Genomic DNA, 13,456 nt, shown 5'->3' with positions numbered 1-13,456 from the left:
CAACAGTGGGACTTGATTGTTAAGACCATGGAAGGGCTAATTTGTCTTGTTTGTCTGTCTTTCATTGAGGTCTCATAATTAAAAAATGTATAGCGGTGAGATGGAGTCTCATCTCATGCATAACATGTTATGTCATAATGTAATGTTGTGTGTGCGAGACAGTATTAATGCACTGAGCACCATGATGTAACCCACTACAAAGCAACAGACAGTGCTGTAATATAATTCAGACCAGCATTGTTGGAAAGGGTTCATAATAAAAAGAAGGCTATAATTTGAAACCTGATTTTAGATCTAGATAACAGATGCTTCAAACTCTTACTGCAATTTAATTAAAAGACAAAACGTGAAAAAAAAAAATGCTTGTATATTCTGATTTAGACAGCTTGCACATCTTTTATAGTTAATTGGATTATCTTCGTAAGGATGTTATTAGTAATGTTGCCAAGGTAGGCATCACTAGTCCTCACTATTGATCATATTTTTAGCATTAGGGGATTAAACAAACCCCCTAAACCAATGCATTACGTTTTGGCATGTAACTCATCCTGGACCGTTTGTGCTATGAACATGAATTATACCTGAAATGGTGTGCCTTGAGGAGGGTTGTGTTATTACTTAAAAAAAAGTTTTTTCCCTTTTTCTCCTCAATTAGGAATGCCCAATTCCCAATGCGCTCTAAGTCCTTGTGGTGGCATAGTGACTCATCTCTACGTCTGAGACATCAACCCACGCATCTTATCACTTGGCTTGTTGAGCGCATTACCGCGGAGACACAGTGTGTATAAAGGCTTCACTTTATTCTCTGTGGCATCCACGCACAACTCACCACGGACCCCACGGAGAGTAAACCACATTATAGCCAATTTGGTTGCTTAGGAGACCTGGCTGGAGTCACTCAGCATGCCCTAGGTTTGGTGGATGATAAAATGGGCAAAAGAGGCCCATAGACTTGCTTTTAAGGAGGGTAACAATCCACATCTAATGATGCGTTCCAGTTATGTTGGAATTACAGTAATTACGAGATTCATACTTGTAAAAAAACTTTCACATCTTCGTAGAACTTGTTAACAAAGTTGTTTACAATTGCAATTCAAATAGTTTCCAGTTACAAGTTGTTAACTTGAAATTCTATGAAAGCTCCAAATTGAACAATGTAACGGCACGTAAAAAGAACCAAAATGCTTGTGACCTCACAATGAGTTTGATACCAAAGGACACCTTCAGGGGTCTTGTAGAGTCCATGCCTCTGTAATGCTAGCCAGATGTTATGTGCTGTGCAGTGTGTAAACCTCACTCCCCTGGCCTGACACTAGTGCCTTCAGCCTTTAGCCTCCTTGTTGTGCGCATGCCAGAGACGCCGGTTCGAATCACGTTTGGAACAGGTTGAGCATTTCCGTGGTGCCCTGACCCGGATGGGAGTGAGGTTTAGGGGGTGAGTGTAACGGTAGCCAGATGGTAGGTAGCTATGCATTGTGTAAACCTCACTCCCCTGGCCTAAAGAGGCGCACTTGCAACTGACACTACATTTACATTAAAATTTATGCATTTGGCAGATGCTTTTTATCCTTTTTTATTTGTATTACTGGGACAATCCCCCCAGAGCAACCTGGACTTAAGTGCCTTGCTCAAGGACACAATGGTGGTGGCTGTGGGGATCGAACCAGCGACCTTAACAGTTATGTGCTTTAGCCCACTATGCAACCACTCCAATCCACGCTAGTGGATGTAGCCTTTAGCCTCCTTGTTTGCATGCCCACCTCCCATGCCAGAGATGCTGGTTCGAATCCATTAGGCAGGTGGTCATAATGTTTTGGCTTATTAGTGAATAAGGTAAATACATTAATGTAGTGATTAAATATTTTGACAAAAAAAATCACACATGGATCCATTTTTGGTGTTGTTCAGTAAGTGTTGCCATAGAAACAAATTATTTCCAAGGTCTGAGGACGTGAACTGCTCTGAGTAGTATCTCATAGTTGCCATCCCATGATTACAGAAATTCTGATACAATGTGAACGCACCATAACAGTTCATATCTAACCTTAGCAACCACCAAGAAACACCCTCACAACCACATAGCAATGCATTAAACACCATTCAGAAGACCCTTGCAACCACCGAAACACCTTAGAATTGTGAGCAGTGAGGTTTTGCGTGGACAAACACCACTCTCATTTTCTGTAGAAAATATAAAAATCTAGTACTGGTTTGTCTTTAGGTAAACAACCTTACCTTTTAGACATTCATGAATGTCACATGTTTCCATGAGCCCTGTTCTATTCTCTACTGAACTCCAGTAATTTAAATTTCTCAAACCACAGCTGTGCAATAATACCCCTGCAGTGAGTCGGTAGTTACTGAACACCTCCCTTGGGTCGCTGCCCTTATGGGGGAGTACAGAGCATTGTTTTGTGGCTGTCTACATCCTTGCTACTTGTAAGATCTCTTTCAGAGAAGTAACCATTATTGTGGTGGTAGGCTGTCAGAGAGAACTCCAGGAGCCCTCCATTAGTACAGAGTAAAGGCTAAGTCAGAGCAAACAGTTGGACTGTTTTCATCACAATAAAAGGAAGGCAGGCCACAGAGGCAGGGATGGAATAATACAGATGTAGATCTACAGTAGAGAGGTTTTAGAGTCAGACTCAGAGGAGCAAAAAATACAGGATATGAATGGATGAGCTGCTTGTTGTGATAAGTGTCCTTGATGCATTCTTCATTTCTGAAAGTGCAACTTTTAACTTTGATAAACTGTGAGGCTTGAGTTAAATGTAATTAATTTCAATAATATTAATATTAAATTGGAACTGGGAATGAGGCAATGTTCAGGATAATCTCATCTATACATTTATGTAGAGCTGAAATTAAAATTATGTCATTATTTACTCACTCTCATGTTGTTCCTTACATGTCCCACTTTCTTCCGTAGAACACAATAAAGTAGAATTTTAGCAGAATGTTGACGCTGTACTAAAAATTTATATAAAATTAGTCCATCTGTGCTATTTTTAAAGTGTTGTGAAGACCAAGATTTGTTTTTCACTGAAAATATGTTCCTCCTCCACAGTTCGCAAATCTCATTTGCTTTCAATTATTCAAATATGCTGTCTGAAATAGAGGTCCACTAATATTGTATTTTGCAGAAACTGATAACTAAGGTGTTGACAAAACTGTACTAAATCATAAAATGACCAACTTTATTATGTCAGTAGAGAATTTGGAAACCAAGTTGAAATTCCAAGTTGAAATAATGTCTTCTCCAATAACAATGCTACAGCCAGTATACATTGAAGTTTCCATTCCAGGTCAAAATTTGTTTTTGTTCTGGCCTGTGTGATCCCGCTCACTAACAGTATTTCGACACCACCGGGTTTCCAGATTTGAACAAGTTTGTACAAGCCCCAAAGCAAGCACCAGACACAGAAACGAAAGGACTGGGTTTGTCTCCTCCCGAGGCAGTGCTTGCAGGTTCACGACCTGATCCCTGAAAGGGGTCATAGAAACCTTGGGAACGTAGCCCGGTCGGGGCCTAAGAATAACGTGAGAAAGTGCCGGACCGAACTCCAGGCAGGTGTTGCTGACAGAGAATGCTTGCAAGTCTCCAACCCTCTTGATGGAGGCTAACGTGATCAGGAGGGCCGTCTTCAGGGAGAGGGCCTTGAGGTTGACTGAATCAATCGGCTCAAAGGGGGGACTCTGAAGACCCGAGAGGACCACTGAGAGGTCGCAAGAGGGGAACAGGCTGGGCCGTGGAGGATTCAGTCTCCGGGCGTCTTTCAGGAACCTGATAATCAAGTCGTGCTTACCAAGGGACTTGCTGTCTACTGTGTATTGGTGGGCCGCGATAGCAGCTACATACACCTTCAAGGTGGAGGGGGACAGCCTCCCCTCCAGAATCTCCTGCAGGAATAGAAGCACTGACCGAACTGCGTATCTCTGTGGGTCTTCGGCTCGGGAAGAACACCAAGTCTCGAACAAGCAGGTGGTAGATACACTAGATCACTACATCTGCGCGTCAGCCTCAGACTGGGTGAGCAGACCGGAAGGTGGCATCCCAGACGAGTCATCTGCATCAAATGACGCTGTGACGCTCTCCAATACAGCGGCAATGTAGTCATCCAATTCCGGGAGCTCAAGGGAGAAAGCCGGCTAGCCACCAGGCTCAGATGGAAGCAAGCAAGCGTGCCGGGTGCGGGTGCTTTGTGGGGATTTACCCGGCGAAACCAAGCCCATCGTTATCCCCAAGTCGCCTTCATCGCCAGCCGGGTCGAGATATGCAAGTTTTGAACACCATTCCATGTCTGCAATTAACTCTGCATATCCTGAATTCTCCTGATTAAGGAACGTTTTTAACTCTTCCCTCAGTTCGTAGAGTGGTGCCAAAACCTTGCCGCGTAATAGCCATCGAACGGCCGTATGTAATAACAAGCTCTGATGTTCCGCTCCCATTTCCTCGCATAAAATCGAAAATAGACGGCTCTTCAGTGGGCGTGCCTTGATAAAATTAACTACATCTACTGCTCTGTCCAGTACATCGGAGAGTTCCTTCGGGAGGGTTTTTGCTACCAGTGCCTCCCTATGTAAAAAGCAGTGAGTGGTTTTCACATGTGGGTTTTGCGCTCTCACTCTGCTAATGAAGCCCTTCGTTCTCCCCGTCATGGCAGCGGCCCCATCAGTACATAAACTGTGACAGTCCTTCCAATTCAACCCCCCCGTTCAAGATATTCTGTTGTCACACGATATATTTCTGCTCCCGTTGTTTTGTCAGGCATTGATTTACAAAATAAAACAATTTCTCTAATACTGTCTCCATCTACGAATCGAACATTTGCCAGGAGCTGTGCGTGCCCACTAATGTCAGTCGACTCATCCAGCTGCAAGGAAAATTTGCCGCTGGATCGGATTTTTTCCAAAACCACACTTTCAATGTCTGAAGACATGTCTTCTATTCGCCTGCTAATTGTGTTGTTTGACAGGGGAACCTTTGATATTTCTTTCGCTGCTTGTGGGCCTAGCATGGTGTTAACGATGGCTTTGCATGCAGGTAAGATTACAGTCTCAGCGATCGTGTGGGGTTTTTTCGATTTAGCTACTATTTCAGCCACAAGATAGCTTGCCTTTAATGCTTTCTCAGACACTTTTGCACTCTTCATCATAATTTCCTCTTGTTTTTCATGTTGCATTTTCAGTCGAATAAAATATTCTGCATCCTTGCTCACTAGAGATGGGTGATTTTTTGTCAGATGCCATTTCAGTTTGCTAGGAACCATTGATTCATTCGACAATTTGTCTCCACATACCAGACACAGAGGAAGAGGACATGATGGATCTCCGATAAAGATGAAGCCATATGACAAGTAATTGTCGATATATTGTCTTTTCTTCTTTTTACTGCTGCTCTCAGCGGCCTGCTCTGGACTGTTACATGAGCAAGTTGACGGCCCAGAAGCATCTGGAGCTTTTCTTTTTAGAAATCTGTCCATATTCTTTTGCACTACACACGCATCGTCAAGGATAAAACACTCGCATATACGTTACGCATACAGACGTTGACGTGCTGACAGGTCAGTGAGGGGGCGTATCGATTTTTTTTTATTTATGTGTCTGTCTTATTTGGTATTTCAGACATTAGATATTCCTAATATTTATTAATTGATTTATTTACATTTTATCATAAAAAAAAAAAAAGAAAAATTAATTTGAAGGACTTCTACACGGCACCCCGGTTGGGAAACACTGTGCTAAATTGTGAATGAGATTTGAGGGCTGCAGCGCAAAGGGACATTGTTTATCAAATAGTGACTTCAATTTTGACATGTACATCACACAAAACTATGAAATAGCATACTTGAAAAATAGTGCATAAATCATATGTAGAACTTTAATTAAATCAGGTAGTACACCTGATGAGGGTTAGTAAATTATGACAGAAAAAGTAAAGCTACAATGATGCATAAATATACCAAAAGAAATGGCAAATAAAAAGCTATAGGTAGATGTTTTATTGCTTGGGCCATTGCAGTTTAGACACTAATAAAAATGTTCCCATTAGAGGTGGTATTTAAAACATTACTGATAGACCAAAGGTCTCTTGAAAAGAGATAAATCCACTAACAATGTGAAAGCAAAGACGGAGAACACCTAATCGTCTTTAAATGTCATTCTGCAATCCTAAAATGGCAAAGAACCTTAATGATTATTAAGATGAGTCATAGATTAGGAGACATTAACAGTTTTAATTATTTTTCAAGGCAGTATTTCACATCAACCTGATTCACAAAAATTAGGCCAAAACACAAACTCATGACCAATTAACCAAAAGGACATTTATTTAAAAAAAAAAAGTGAGAGGTGTGTAGTGAGAACTGCTGGTTGATAAAGTTGGCAGTCCATGTGGTTTTGGTCAGTGACAGGGAAGGCTGGCGATTTGCCCAGTCATGGCGTGCAGGTGTCCCAGAATGAGAATAGTGGAAACATGGGGCAGGAGGTAACATGGTCATGTGATTCTTGGCAGACCAGTTCAGTTGCTCTCTGAAAAGGTGTAGAGACAAAAATTTGCAACTTACCCCTGTGGTTACTCTGCAGATTGAATTATTAGCATTCTTTTTTTTTTTGTGCCTAACGTTAGCTAATGTGTGAGTTATTTCTTTGTGTAACTTGTATGCAATGTGGCAGCTAGTGCTAAAACAACTAATCGAAATTGATTATAATAGACACAGAAAATAATCGACAACAAATCTTAATAACGATTAGTCGGATATGTGCACATGGAGAATCTATGTGTGTAACATAACTTTACAGTTGTGAAAAATGGATTTGCATGATAAAACTCATTTAAAAAAAATGGCTGAAACGGGTTAATACGGTTATTTTCTTTTTGCAAAACCTGTCTTTACTGCAAGTCTCTGTTGAACTTCAAAGACTGCCCTGAGTGAGTGAGTGAGTGCATTCACGTCCTTGTCAATAAAACTGATTGCAATACAGAAAAGTCAATCAATTTGAATGTTTGCTGTTGGTCATCGTATAGGTTTTAAATCTAACCATAATGTATTGAAATCTTACATATAATGCAATAAATTATATTTTATAAAAACAGTTGTGGATCATAACACACAGTGGCGGAACTAGAGTTTTATATTTGGGGTGGCCACTGCTACTTTCGGGGGTCCGCACACACATGCACACACACACGTGCACAATGTTGGTTTTCCATGTTTTATGGGGAATTTCCATAATGATTTTTAAACTGTACAAACTGTATTTTCTATCCCCTAAACCTATCCATCACTTAAATATATAAATGTAAAAACAAATGTGGCATGTACACTCACCTAAAGGATTATTAGGAACACCATACTAATACTGTGTTTGACCCCCTTTCGCCTTCAGAACTGCCTTAATTCTACGTGGCATTGATTCAACAAGGTGCTGAAAGCATTCTTTAGAAATGTTGGCCCATATTGATAGGATAGCATCTTGCAGTTGATGGAGATTTGTGGGATGCACATCCAGGGCACGAAGCTCCCATTCCACCACATCCCAAAGATGCTCTATTGGGTTGAGATCTGGTGACTGTGGGGGCCATTTTGGTACAGTGAACTCATTGTCATGTTCAAGAAACCAATTTGAAATGATTCGAGCTTTGTGACATGGTGCATTATCCTGCTGGAAGTAGCCATCAGAGGATGGGTACATGGTGGCCATAAAGGGATGGACATGGTCAGAAACAATGCTCAGGTAGGCCGTGGCATTTAAACGATGCCCAATTGGCACTAAGGGGCCTAAAGTGTGCCAAGAAAACATCCCCCACACCATTACACCACCACCACTAGTCTGCACAGTGGTAACAAGGCATGATGGATCCATGTTCTCATTCTGTTTACGCCAAATTCTGACTCTACCATCTGAATGTCTCATCAGAAATCGAGACTCATCAGACCAGGCAACATTTTTCCAGTCTTCAACTGTCCAATTTTGGTGAGCTCTTGCAAATTGTAGCCTCTTTTTCCTATTTGTAGTGGAGATGAGTGGTACCCGGTGGGGTCTTCTGCTGTTGTAGCCCATCCGCCTCAAGGTTGTGCGTGTTGTGGCTTCACAAATGCTTTGCTGCATACCTCGGTTGTAACGAGTGGTTATTTCAGGCAAAGTTGCTCTTCTATCAGCTTGAATCAGTCGGCCCATTCTTCTCTGACCTCTAGCATCAACAAGGCATTTTCGCCCACAGGACTGCTGCATACTGGATGTTTTTCCCTTTTCACACCATTCTTTGTAAACCCTAGAAATGGTTGTGTGTGAAAATCCCAGTAACTGAGCAGATTGTGAAATACTCAGACCGGCCCGTCTGGCACCAACAACCATGCCACGCTCAAAATTGCTTAAATCACCTTTCTTTCCCATTCTGACATTCAGTTTGGAGTTCAGGAGATTGTCTTGACCAGGACCACACCCCTAAATGCATTGAAGCAACTGCCATGTGATTGGTTGATTAGATAATTGCATTAATGAGAAATTGAACAGGTGTTCCTAATAATCCTTTAGGTGAGTGTATGATTTACAAGCTGTTTTTCTGGTATTGATAGTAATAACACACACACACACACACACACACACTCACACACACAGTACTCACATTGAGAAAAGTATTGGGTCACTCTGTTGTGTTTATAAGTGCTGAACATCTCCTGGCAGCTCTGGCTCACTGTCTTTCTCAGAACAAGAGGTCTCTGTGTCATCCCTTGATACATCTTTTTATAACACAAGAACAATTTGTGTATAATCACAATATAAATGCCACAGCCATCAACAACAAGAACACACATGAACCAACATTTTAAACATCCAAACCTGTATGACTGACTTTCTTCTGCTGAACACAAAATATTATATTTTGAAGCATGCTGGTAACCAAACAGTTTTTGTTCCCAATCACTTCCATAGTATAGAAAAAGAAATACAATGGAAGTCGACGGGAACCCAAAACTTTTTGTTTACCAACATGCTTCAAAATATCTTTTGTGTTCTGCAGAAGAAGGTCATACAGGTTTGGAATGGCATGAGGGTGAGTAAATGATTATTATTTTATTTTTGGGTGAACTATTCTTTTAATCTGACAAAATCATCTCAACGTAAATTCCTGAACTTGGCATGTGAATGACTGCCTGTGTCGGGTACATGCTCTGACCTGTTGGTGGTCCTGAAGTCTGACCACACTGACTCCAGTGATGATGCAAGGGCTGGGGTCTGTTTGTACCTGATCTGCCTGTTTTTGCTTCTTTAAAAAGAACTCTCCCTTTAAAAATACATCTCTCCCTTTCTTTTCATGTTTAATTGATGCAAAACAAACATGATGTTAAACCTTAACTTACTTCAAATATGACGTTTTCTTATTCTTCTGTATCTTGCAACTATATTCTCTCATCTTCGGCTCGTCGTCTGTTTGAAAACTGCGTGCGCTGCGGCGAACATTTAAAACAAAAAAAAACTTATTTTGACAAGAGGTTAAATGAGATGTCAATCAGCATCAGCAACTGCCAGTAGCGAATGAAAAGTTGGGGTGGCACCCGGGGTAGCCAATTAGATGGCAGGGGTGTCACCCCTCTGGCTCCGCCTCTGATAACACAGTCCCTTATATTTATAAAATAAAGACATTAAACTACAGAAACATGTTACTATGTTCAGAGGAGGGAATGTGTGAGTTCCTGGAGACCATTCTACCTCTTGTCAGTTAACACTTAGATTATGTTTTATTTTATTGTTATATCTTAAGATTGTCGATTGAACAGGTTAATTCAGTGCATATTGTATTATATATAATATGGATATATAATTGTAGCGCTCCCCTCAGTATGTATATTGATGAGGGCAGAGCTTTTGGGTTCTTTTAAGGTATTTATCAAATGTGTTTTACCCTGATTACCTCAGTTTTAGATGTTATCTTGGATCTCTCTTTTAAAATACACACATGAAATATTTCTCTAACCTACCTATGAATTCACCTTTCTTAAGTTATAGTTTTAATAAAGATTTTTAACCATAAGTGTCTGTATACTCTCTCAGAATAAAATAATAACCTCTTTCAAGGTAAGTACTCAAATAACACAACACAAGGTTTTAGAAAAATAAATATCAATTATTTACTCAAAGAAATTATTATCTCCAATAAAATAAGAAAATGAAATAAGAATATGATTGTTCTTTTTTTAAAACCTTCAATGTAAAATGTCCCTCTTTTTTAAAGAAAATATTATCAATACTGTAACATATATAAATGCACAGACAACAATTTAAACCCTATTAACCTTCAAATGGATTAATTCAGAAAACCTCAGTGTACTACTTAAAAGTAACTTAAACCAACATGCTTTGTGGGCCACACACACCTTAATGCGATCTAAGCCGGCAACCAAAAATATTATAAAACTAAAATACCGTAGCAGGCCTGAAGCGGTGCTTGTGTTCGTTGTGGCCCAAAACTTAAAGGCCGTTTCGCTCGTCAGCGAGCAAACAAAATGAAGGATATCTTGAGTTAATGTTTCTGTCCACTCCTTACCCCCATAGTCACAGTAGCAGGCTCAGCATCAGATTAGCGTTTCAACACGAACTCCGTTTGTTTATCTTTAATCCTCCACGTTTCCAGTAAAACTCACGAGAGAAGTCCTGGTTGCTCCAAGCTCTGTCTGAGTCTCTTTTCTGTCTTCAGTTCGAAAACAGCGAATAAAACCCTCAAACTGTTCAACTGAGGAAGTCAAACTTTAAACTAGAAAATGTCGTTCACTTGTAATGAACGGACTCCAGCCTATATACATCAAGGTGACTAAGCGTTAACATTAACGTTTGCAGTAACCCAAAAGTAAACAGTCTCTGAACTTCGTGTAAAAATTCCTCCTGTTTCTCAATATGCAGCTTGTCGCTCTTCTCACTGATTGTCGTGTAAACAATCATAAGACACAAGTTACACACTGGTTTGTGCACTACTAATTCACAAATTAACTCCCTGTCACGCTCACTTTGCTTCACTCTCTTTTTTCGTCCATCCTAACACCAATAATCAACCCGAGCCATGACTCCCCGTTATTAACCCCATAAATGCTGGTTTAGACAGTTTTCAGAAATACATTATCTCTCACCTCAAACAATAAACATATACTACTTTTTAAACGGCTTTTAACATTTTTATCATAACTTTTTAAATGAATTTCAACCTTTTTAAATCACACTATTTATATATTTTGATTATTAAATGATAGGCCTACCTACAAGCATCACTTATCACCTCATGCTTTTTTAACCGGGTTACACCATGATGCGTTAAAACAAGTTACGCTATTAATAATTTCCCCTGACCATAATGAGGAACGTTCCTGAGCAATTCAAGCTTGAAATATCCCTTGTTTTCTCCAGGGGGCAGTAAGCAAAACTTCAACTGTATTAGGCAACGTGCAGCTTATACAGAGAACAAACCAACCCTTCAGCAGACAGCACAACACTAGGACACCTTCTTACATTCAAAACACACACACACACATATATATATTTTTTATTTTATTTTTGGAAAAACTATATGCAATTTATACCGTACACATTTTGACACCTTTTCTGGTGCATAATATATAAAAAACACTCATATATTTATTCATAAATGTATCTCAATTATCGTTTTATCAAATAAATAATCTATAAAAAAAAAAAAAAAAAAATCTTCAATTGCAGCACTAGTTTTCAAAGTGTTTTTTTTTTCTTTCTGGAACTTGTAGTCATGATGTTACACTTTAAACAATGTAAACCCACTAAGTTTAAAAACTTAAAGGTGGGGTATGTGATTTTCTTTTTTGACCATTTTTTCAAAATAACTTGAAATCCTATTCCTAACCCACTTACTGGCTGTAAATTAGAAGCACTGAAATGAAAATTAAGCAATTTAATCATCTGTGGAACGGGCAGGACTCGAAAAACTCCAGCCAATCATTTTCAAGACCATCTAGAATCATTGGACAGAAAATGTGTCAATCAAACGGTCGTACCATGCCCCCTCCCCCACCACCCTGGCCGCGTGTCCCGTTCGATGCGCATACTCAAAGCTCGTGACCCAGTAACAGGAAGCGATTGTATTTATGTATGGAGAATAGAGCTTTTATAGTGCTAGTGGGGTTGTTCCACATTTCTATGAATCCTGTTTTGAATAGAAGACCGCTGTACAGTCGCCAGGGCTGGCTATGTTCTTTTTTTTTTACAGTTATGAGAAAATCAGCTCTACACCTTTCAAGAGTGGTATGCGACCCCCTCCTCCTGCTGTGTCAACAGTTTGCTCTGAAAAATTGTCTGACAGGTGAATGCACTGTTTGACTAGTGAGTCTAGAACACTGCGCATCTGAGTTTTCGCTCGTGCATGATTGCGCATCCATGTTTTTCGAATGGGTGGAGTCAGGGCCAGCGTTGGAGGAGAGAAGGTAGGACCTTAGAGTTGTGTATTTTCAAACTCTGCCGGCCGTTTTGCAAATCACATACCCCACCTTTAAGTTGAAGTAATGCCTTAAACTTTTATCTAAATATTGAATTGTTTATATTGTATGTTGATTATGATCAAAATCAAAGCTGGGCCAAAGTTACAAATTTCAGTGATTAGTTTTGCACTTTTACAACAACTTTGAATTCATATATGAACAAACTAAAATTGAGAGGAAAATGTTGTAGAAATTACATAACATAATTAAGAAATAAATTTAAAGTGAAAATTTGCTTCCTACTTACTGAGGACTGTGCATTGTTTATTGTAAACTCCCTACCAGTTTAGTTATATTTATAAGTGAAACAATCGGAATTATGCAAGTTCAAACAGTAGTATGCTACAATTTTGAAGGCAATCTGAGTGAATAAGTGGCAAAAAATAAATGTTAAAAATGTAAAATTACTTTAAAAATTAAAGGTACATTATGTAACATTTTATATGTAATATTTGCCTTTTTTTGCCAATGTGTGAACGGCTTGTAACACAACTTAAAAAATTAGCCCTCTCTTTAATAGGAAACTTCCTAGGTTTCCTATTAAAGCCTGTAGACCGGAAGCGGGTCGTTTTTGCCGGGAATATCCAAATTATGTGATGTTTATGCACGCTCCCGAGAGCCTTGCCTCAGTGCCTCTGCTATTCAACAGCGTCAACAGACAGTCTGCAACAGTAGGTAATGTTATCTTAGACCAAAACATTTATCTACTGAATACCGTCTGGCTAAGCTGGAATGTGATCATGGTCGAGTGAAAACTAGAGTGAACATCACAAGCAACAGGAGGCTGACTGCAGTTCACTTACCGTCCACAGCTGTCATTAATAAGATCTCTATATAAATTGTATTATACCTCAATGGAACAATGGAACAAAAGGAGATGTTAGGCAGAATGCTAGCCTCAGTCACTATTCACTTTCATTGCACCTTTGTTACATACTGTGAAATTGAATGGTGAC

The 13,456-nt window shown here is 39.7% G+C and overlaps 1 long non-coding RNA gene across 1 annotated transcript; it reads right to left on the bottom strand.

The window, feature by feature from the left end:
* Positions 1-6,327: 6,327 nt before the first annotated feature.
* On the bottom strand, positions 6,328-9,448 carry LOC127628296 (uncharacterized). The gene is made up of 3 exons (XR_007968649.1): positions 9,366-9,448; positions 8,630-8,744; positions 6,328-6,531 (listed from the first exon to the last, which is right to left on the bottom strand). It is a non-coding gene; the product is annotated as an uncharacterized LOC127628296 (long non-coding RNA).
* Between the last annotated feature and the right edge of the window lie 4,008 nt (positions 9,449-13,456).

The sequence above is a fragment of the Xyrauchen texanus genome, chromosome 3 (assembly GCF_025860055.1).
Source record: "Xyrauchen texanus isolate HMW12.3.18 chromosome 3, RBS_HiC_50CHRs, whole genome shotgun sequence".
Lineage (NCBI taxonomy): Eukaryota > Metazoa > Chordata > Actinopteri > Cypriniformes > Catostomidae > Xyrauchen > Xyrauchen texanus.
The sequence above is the reverse complement of the archived record's forward strand: the minus strand, read 5'-3'. Positions and strand labels throughout refer to the sequence as shown.